The sequence below is a fragment of the Cebus imitator genome, unplaced genomic scaffold (genome assembly GCF_001604975.1).
Source record: "Cebus imitator isolate Cc_AM_T3 unplaced genomic scaffold, Cebus_imitator-1.0 Scaffold297, whole genome shotgun sequence".
NCBI lineage: Eukaryota > Metazoa > Chordata > Mammalia > Primates > Cebidae > Cebus > Cebus imitator.
In genome coordinates, this window is record NW_016107612.1 from 1041590 (window position 1) to 1050020 (window position 8431).

At 42.6% G+C, this 8431-nt stretch overlaps 1 protein-coding gene across 1 annotated transcript in view; it reads left to right on the forward strand.

Moving 5' to 3' along the window:
* The window catches only part of KIFC3 (kinesin family member C3), a 108032-nt gene that overhangs the window by 6205 nt on the left and 93396 nt on the right, over positions 1 to 8431 (forward strand). The gene's annotated exons all lie outside the window — the stretch shown is intronic.

The window sequence follows — 8431 nt, forward strand, 5'->3', positions numbered from 1 at the left end:
TTGGTGTCTTGTTCTGTCACCCAGGCTGGAGTGCAGTGGCATGATCTTGGCAAACTGCAACCTCTGCCTCCCAGGTTCAAGCAATTCTCCTGCCTCAGCCTCCTGAGTAGCTGGGACTATAGATGTATACCACCATGCACAGCTAATTTTGTATTTTTAGTAGAGATGTGGTTTTGCCAGGTTGGCCAGGCTGGTCTTGAACTCCTGACCTCAGGTGATCCACCAGCCTTGTCCTCCCACAGTGCTGGGATTACAGGCATGAGCCAAGTTCTGGCCAAATTCTGCTCTTAATGTTATTATTTCTTTGCTTCTGCTTGCTTTGAATTTATTGTGTTCTTATGGCAGTTTCTTAGAGTGGAAGCTTAGCTTTTCTTCTTCTCTGCTAAGATAAGCATTGATGTAATAAATTTTCCTTTAAGTACTTTTTACCTGCATCTCACAAATTTTTATATGTTGCATTTTTGCTTTCATTCAGTTTAAATATTTTCCAATCTATTCAAACTTTCACCTTTTTGGCTGGGTGTGGTGGCTCATAACTGTAATTCCATCACTTTGGGAGGCTGAGGCGGGCAGATCATATGAGGCCAGGAGTTTGAGACCAGCTTGGCCAACATGGTGAAACCCCATTTCTACTAAAAACACAAAAATTAGCTGGGTGTGGTGGGGCACACCTATAATCCCAGCTACTCGGGAGGCTGAGGCATGAGAGTCACTTGAACCTGGGAGGTGGAAGTTCCGTGAGCCAAGATCACGCCATTGCACTGCAGCTGGGATTCCAGGTGTGAGCTACTGTGCCTGGCCAAAACTTCCACTTTGATTCATGGACTATTTAGAAGTGTGTTGTTTAACTTTCAAGCACTTGGATATTTTCCAGATATTTTTCTATTATTTCTAGTTTAATTCCTTTGTGGTCAGGGAACAACTTTATATGATTTAATTTCTTTTAAATTTGTTGAGATTTGGTTTATGACCCAGGGCACTTGAAAAGAATGTGTATTCTGTTGTTCTTGGGTAGAGTATTCCAGAAATGTCAATTAGATCCATCCAGCTGGTTGACGGTGTTGCTCACGTTTATAGCTGTGGCAACATTCTGCCTACTTATTTTATCCCTTACTGAGAGAGATATGTGGAACAAATTCAGTCTAATTATGGGTTTGTTCATGTCTTCTTTTAGTTGTGTCAGTTTCTGCTTCATGTATTTTGAAGCTCTGTTGTTACCTACATGTACATTTAGGATTGTTAGTTGTGTTGATGAATTGACTCTTCTACCATTATGCAATACTTCTCTTTATCCCTGGTAAATATTTTGCTCTGAAATTTATTTTATCTTATATGAATACAGCTACTCCAGCTTTTTGTTTGCATGATACATATTTTTCCATCTTTATACTTTTTCTGTTTTGTTTTGAGATGATGTTTTGCTTCTGTTACCCAGGCTGGAGTGCAGAGCCATGATCTTGGCTCACTGCAACCTCCACTTCCCAGGTTCTCCTGCCTCAGCCTCCCAAGTAGCTGGGACTACAGGCATGTGCCACCATGCCCAGCTAATTTTGTATTTTTAGTAGAGATGGGGTTTTGCCATGTTGGTCAGGCGGGTCTCAAACTCCTGACCTCAAATGATCTGCTCACCTCAGTCTCCCAAAGTGCTGGGATTATAGGTGTGAGCTACTGCACCTGGCCCCATCTTTATACTTTTAACATACCTATACCATTACATAAAGTGGGTTTTCTTATAGACATCACATAGTTGGGTCTTCTTAAAAATTTAATGTAACAATTTCTGGCTGGGCATGGTGGCCCAACACTTTGGGAGGGTGAGACAGGTGGATCACTTGAACTCAAGAGTTTGAGATCAGCCTGGGCAACATGGTGAAACCCCATCTATACCAAAAATACAAAAATTAGCTAGGTGTGATGGTGTGCACCTGTGGTTCCAGCTCCTCAGGTGGCTGAGGTGGAGGATTGCTGGAGCCTGGAAAGTTGAGGCTACAGTGAGCCATGATCACACCACTGCACTCCAACCTGGGTGACAGAATGAGACCCAGTCTCAAAAAATAATAATAAAATAAAAATTAAGCCAAGTGTGGTGGCTCATGCCTGTAACAATCCCAACACTTTGGGAGGCCGAGGCAGGCAGATCTCGTGAGGTCAGGAGTTCATGACCAGTCTGAACAATATGGTGCAACCCCATCTCCACTAAAAATACAAAAAAATAGCCAGGTGTGGTGGCACACGCTTGTAATTTCAACTACTTAGGAGGCTGAGATAAGAGAATCACTTGAACCTGGGAAGTGGAGGCTGCAGTGAGCAAGATTGTGCCATTGCATTCCAATCTGGGTGACAGAGCAAGACTTTGTCTCAAAAATAAATAAATAAAATTTAAAAATAAAATGAAAATGAAAAATTCTGTCTTTTAATTGGTGTATTTAGACTATTTACACTTAATGTAATTATTAATATGCTTTAATTTAGGTTCACCATCGAATTGTTTTCTGTTTGTTCCCTCTAATTTTTGTTTCTGTTTGCCCTTTCTTATCCTCTCTTAGATAATTTAAATACTATTTTATTTTATTTTGAGACAGCATCTTGCTCTGTCACCGAGGCTGGAGTGCAGTGGCGCAATCTCAGCTCATTGTAACCTCTGCCTCCTGGGCTCAGTGATTCTCCTGCCTCAGCCTTCTGGGTAGGTGGGACTACAGGCAGGTACCACCATGCCCAGCTAATTTTTGTATTTTTAGTAGTGACGGGTTTCACCATGTTGGTCAGGCTTGTCTTGAACTCCTGACCTCATGTGATCCACCCACCTCATCCTCCCAAAGTGCTGGGATTACAGGCATGAGCCACTGTGCCTGGGAGATTATCTGAATACTTTTAGTATGCCGTTTTAATGTATCTATTGGGTTTTGATTATATTTCTTATTTTAAAATTGTTTTAAGTTTTTTTGCTTGTCTTCAGGATTTTCTAGGTGTGTATTTATATAGTGTTTCTATACAAAGAAATATACTATAACATACTAATTTGAATTCTTTACAAAAACATTTCTATTCTATACAAAAAAGGAATTCTACAAAGAAAGTTTTTAAAATTGCTCTAGAAATTACAATATACATATTTGGCTTTTGACAGTCTACTTAGAATTGCTATTCGACCCCTGTAAGTGGAATATAGAATCTTTTCGGTATATAGGTCCCTTTAGTCTCTCCTAGTTTGGCTCATTGGGGCTTACAGAACAATTTTTTTCTCCTAATGGAAATATGCTTTGAACTAAACCTCTTGAAGTAAAATATTAATTATAGGATTTCTAGTTGAAGATTGAATGTTTGGATTCATTTCCATGCCTCCCTGAACCCAAATGAAATGACTAAAAAGGATTTAAAAAATAAAAATCGATAAAAATAAAGATAATAGAAGAGGGAAAAAACAGCAGACAAAAGGTGTTAAGGAATCTGGATTTTGGAACACCTGGCCCAGAGGGGCTGAGGAAGCACCACACCCAAAACCCAGAAATGACTCGAAATTCACTCAGAACACTGAGACCTCTGGCCTCCCGCCCTTTCGTAGATCTCAGAATAATGGCAGCCAAGATTACAACTGATGGTGAGACAGGAGATGGGATGATTTGCTTCTGGGGAAACAGATCAGCTCTAGAGAAAGGACCTAATAAAACCGACAATGAAGACCCTCCAATGAGTGCTCCAAGCCCCCCCCACCCCTCCCACCCCCCCCCCCCCCCCCCCCCCCCCCCCCCGTCGCTCCATCACTCTACAGAAAAGTCCTCCGGTCACAAGCCCTACCCCCACATACAGGTCTGATTGACTGGTAGTGTCTCATCTTAAATATGAACAGAAAGCCCAGAATAATCTCACAGCTTGTCTCTAACTGAAAAGTGAGACCAAAACAAAATGAGCAAGAAAAAAGAGACAGAGAAAATACTAGGGAGGGGGAGAGAGAGAGAGAGAGAGAGACAGAGAGACAGAGAGATTGAGATTGAGAAAGAACAGGCTGGGTGCAGTGGCTAACACCTATAATCCCAGCACTTTGGGAGGTTGGGGCAGGAGGATCACCTGAGGTCAGGAGTGGGAGACCAGCCTGGCCAACATGGAGAAACCACGTCTCTGCTAAAAATACAAACTAATTCAATTCTGTTGTGTGTCCTTTTTTTTTTCTTTTTTTATTTGAGACAGAGTTTTGCTCTTGTTGCCCAGGCTGGAGTGCAATGGTGCCATCTCCGCTCACTGCAACCTCTGCCTCCCAGGTTCAAGCGGTTCTCCTGCCTCAGCCTCTGGAGTAGCTGGAATTACAGGCATGCATCATCACATCTGGCTAATTTTGTATTTTTAGTAAAGATGGGGTTTCTCCATGTTGGTCAGGTTGGTCTTGAACTCCTGACCTCAGGTGATCCTCCCGCCTCAGCCTCCCAAAGTGCTAGGGTTACAGGGGTGAGCCACCGCAAGGATGCAGACATCTCAGGCACATCCAGGTACTTTCAATGTGTTTTACTAAGAGATTTCCACCATTAAGGAAAAGTATCAGTGAAGGAAAAAAAATTTCTCTTTCTCTTTAATAAAGTTTCCCCCTTTAAAAAAATTCCTCATTACAAATAAGAGTGAAGACTGGAAAATCTTTGAATCTTAAAATCTTGCTGAGAAGAATGTTAAATATTTTCTGTATTATTATTATTGCGTTATATTATTTTGTGTGTGGGGTCTCACTCTGTCTCCCAGGCTGGAGTCCAGTGGCTCAATCATGGCTCACTACAGCCTCAAATTCTTGGGCTTAAGCAATCCTCCTGTCTCCTGAGTAGCTGGGACTACAGGTGTGTGCCACTATGCCTGGCTAATTTTTCAATTTTTTGTAGAGACAGGGACTCACTATGTTGCCCAAGCTAGTAGTCTGGAACTCCTGAGCTCAAGCAATTCTCCCACCTCAGCCTCTCAAGGTGTTAGGATTATAGGCACGAGCCACCACGCCTGGCTTTTATTATTGTTATATTAGAGAAAGGGTGTTGCTCTGCCACCCAGGCTGGAGTGTAATGGTACAATTGTAGCTCACTGAAGTCCCAAACTCCTGGCCTCAGGTGATTCCCCTCAGCCTCCCAAAGTGCTAGGATTATAGGTGCAAGCCACCGCATCTGGCCCATTAACTTTTTTTTTTTTTTTTTTTTTTCCTGAGACGGAGTTTCACTCTTGTTGCCCAGGCTGGAATGCAGTAGCTCGAACTCAGCTCACTGCAACATCCATGTTCTGGGTTCAAGTGATTCTCTTGTCTCAGCCCCCCAAGTAGCTGGGATTACAGGCATGCACCACCAAGCCCAGCTAATTTTCTATTTTTAGTAGAGATGGGGTTTCACTAAATTGGCCAGGCTGCTCTCAAACTCCTGACCTCAGGTGATCCTCCCACTCGGCCTCCCAGAGTGCTGGGATTACAGTGTGAGCCACCACTCCTGACCCCATTAACTATTTTCTAAACACCTCTACCCATATCTTCTATAGGCAGTGAGTTTATGTTCTCCTTCCCTTCGTAAGACAAAGGACACCAACTCTGTAGTTTAAAAGACTACATTGACTTTCAGATTCTTAGAGAAGTGCCACCATGAACCCTCAGAGCACTTAATAAGGGCTTTAAAATAATTAAATCAGTAATAACAAAGTAAAGGCCGTCACAGATGCACACACACAGCATTTTGTTTCAATCGATCTGGTGTGTGTTAAGTTGGAATTGTCATTATCTACAAGGTAATTTATCTCCATTAAACTGGTCTGTAGAGGATACATTGATGAATGAAATCTGGGTTTCATTGCTTTGTTTATTTACAACATACCCTTTCTACTGAGATCACCAATTATTAAGAAACTGTTATGGTAGTTGCCTTAAATTGGTTAACTGGGTTTCTGTCTCCAAAAAGGCTTAAATTTAGACAGGTTAGAGCCACAGACATAAACCTCTAAAGCTTATTACTAACTCCTCTGCTAATCCCTGTACTGCCTGATCACTCAGCTACTATTGTTCTCTGCTTATGGAAAAGCACATAAAAAGTGTAGTACTTACCATGACATCTCCGGGAAAGAACAGTTTGAGGATTCTAGGATTAGTATTTAAGTGGAACCGGGGAAGGGAGAAGAAATGAAATCATCATAGAATGTTCTCATGAAGCTTAATTTTATGTGAATATTTTCCACCTTGAAAACAAAGTTTAAGGTCACAGTTGCCAGGGAATATCTTTGTTTTTATTTATTTATTTACAGAAAACCTCTAGTTTTTTGTTATGGCTGCCTGAAGGTGTCACACACATTAAGTCCTAAGACATGCTAAATCTTTTTCTTAAAAGCCCTATGTAAAAAAAAAACCAAAAACCAAAACCCTACGTAGCCATTCTTAGAGCATCTTTTTAGCAAGAGAGACATTTTAGTAGTCTGCACACAGAATTGGAGATCAGATTCATATGGGTATATTTTAATTTTAATTTTTTGAGACAGGCCTCATTCTGTCGATCAGGCTGGAGGAGCAGTGGCTCAGTCACAGCTCACTGCAGCCTCAAACTCATGGGCTCACAAAATCCTCTGGACTCAGCCTTCCCAGTAGCCAGGGCTACAGGCATGCACCACTATGCACGGCTGATTTTTAGAATTCTTTGTAGAGATAGGATCTCACTATATTGTGCAGGCTGGTCTGCATCTCCTGACCTCAAGCAATCCTCCCGCCTCAGCCTCCCGGAATGCTGGGATGAGTCACCATACCTAGCCTCCATACTGGCATCTTGACGCTGGTCCTGAATTTCGGCACTTTCTGTGTGGTCCTTCTTAAGTTGGCTAAACCACTCTCTGTTGCCCTCCAGCTTTTTTTTTTTTTTTTTTTTTTGAGATGGAGTCCTGCTCTGTCGCTAGACTAGAGAGCAGTGGTGTGATCTTCGCTCACTGCAACTTCCGCCTCCCTGGTTCAAGCAATTCCTCCGTCTCAGCCTTCTGAGTAGCTGGGATTACAGGTGCACGCCACCATGCCCAGATAATTTTTTGTATTTTAGTAGAAACAGGGTTTCACCATGTTGGTCAGGATGGTCTTGAACTCCTGACCTCGTGATCTGCCCGCCTCAGCCTCCCAAAGTGCTGGGATTACTGGCGTGAGGCACCATGCCCTGCCATTGCTTCCAGCTTCATACTAAAGAAAACAATGAAGAAATAACAAACCTGGGACACCTCTTACTTCTCAAGGGCATCATCAAAACAAATGAATGTTCATCTGAACAAAACGAGCTTCTAGCTTTAATGGACTCTCCAAAATGCATGGCAACTTCAAGGCATTAGACAGGAAATAACAATAATAAAACTTTGATTTCTTTACAAAGATGATCCAACAATAATTTCTCAGAGTATTTAAAAATTGTTTTTGCAAAGAACTCTTCTGGCATCCAGGCCAACCATGGTGGTTCATGCCTATGATCCCAGTACTTTGGGAGGCCGAGGCAGGTGGATCACTTGAGGTCAGGAGTTCAAGACCCACTTGGTCAACATGGCAAAACCCCATCTCTACCAAGAATTAGCCAGTTGTGGTGGTGTGCACCTGTGGTCCCAGCTACTTGGGAGGCTGAGGCATGAGACTCTCTTGAATCCAGGAGGCAGAGGTTGCAATGAGCTGAGATCAAGCCACTGCATTCCAACCTGGGGACAGAGTGAGACTCTGTCTCAAAAAACAAACAAACACTCTTTTGGCATCTGGACTTAATCTAAAAATATATTATTGAACAATAAGGTCAGAGGAAAAGAAAAGTACCTGTGTTCTCTTACACATTCATATCATCTGCAAATTTCTTTCATGACCCGCCTCCCCTGCTTATAACAGAAAATTGGGCAGCCGTGTGTGTGTGTGTGTGCGTGTGTGTGTGTGTGTGAATTCTACGAATCGACGGAATCAATTTGTGGACTCTCTGATCTTTTTCTATCCGTAGAACACTCCTAACACCAAATGTGTGTGGTTTCTCCCCCACACCAATCAATTCTCTGTGACACCAGCTGTATGTCCTACAATTTTTAAAAATTATTTTTTATGGAAACAGGATTTTTACCATGTTGCCCAGGCTGGTCTCAAACTCCTGGGCTCAAGCAATCCTTCCATCTCAGCCTCCCAAAGTGCTGGGATTATAGGTGTGAGCCGCCTCATCCAGCCTAAATATATTTCCCCTCCCTCCCTCCCTCCCTCCTTCCTTTCTTCTTTCCTTCCTTCCTCCTTCCTCCCTCCTTTCCTTTCTTTCTTCCCTTCCTCATTTCTCCCTCCCTCCTTTTTTCTTCCTTCCTTTCTTCTTTCCTTCCTCTTTCCTTCCTCCCTCCTTTCCTTCTTTCCTTCCTTCCATCCCTCCCTCCCTCTCTTTCTTCCTTCCCTCTCTCCCTTACTTCCTTCTTTTCTTCCTTCCCCCTTCCTCTTTCCTTTCCCTCCCCT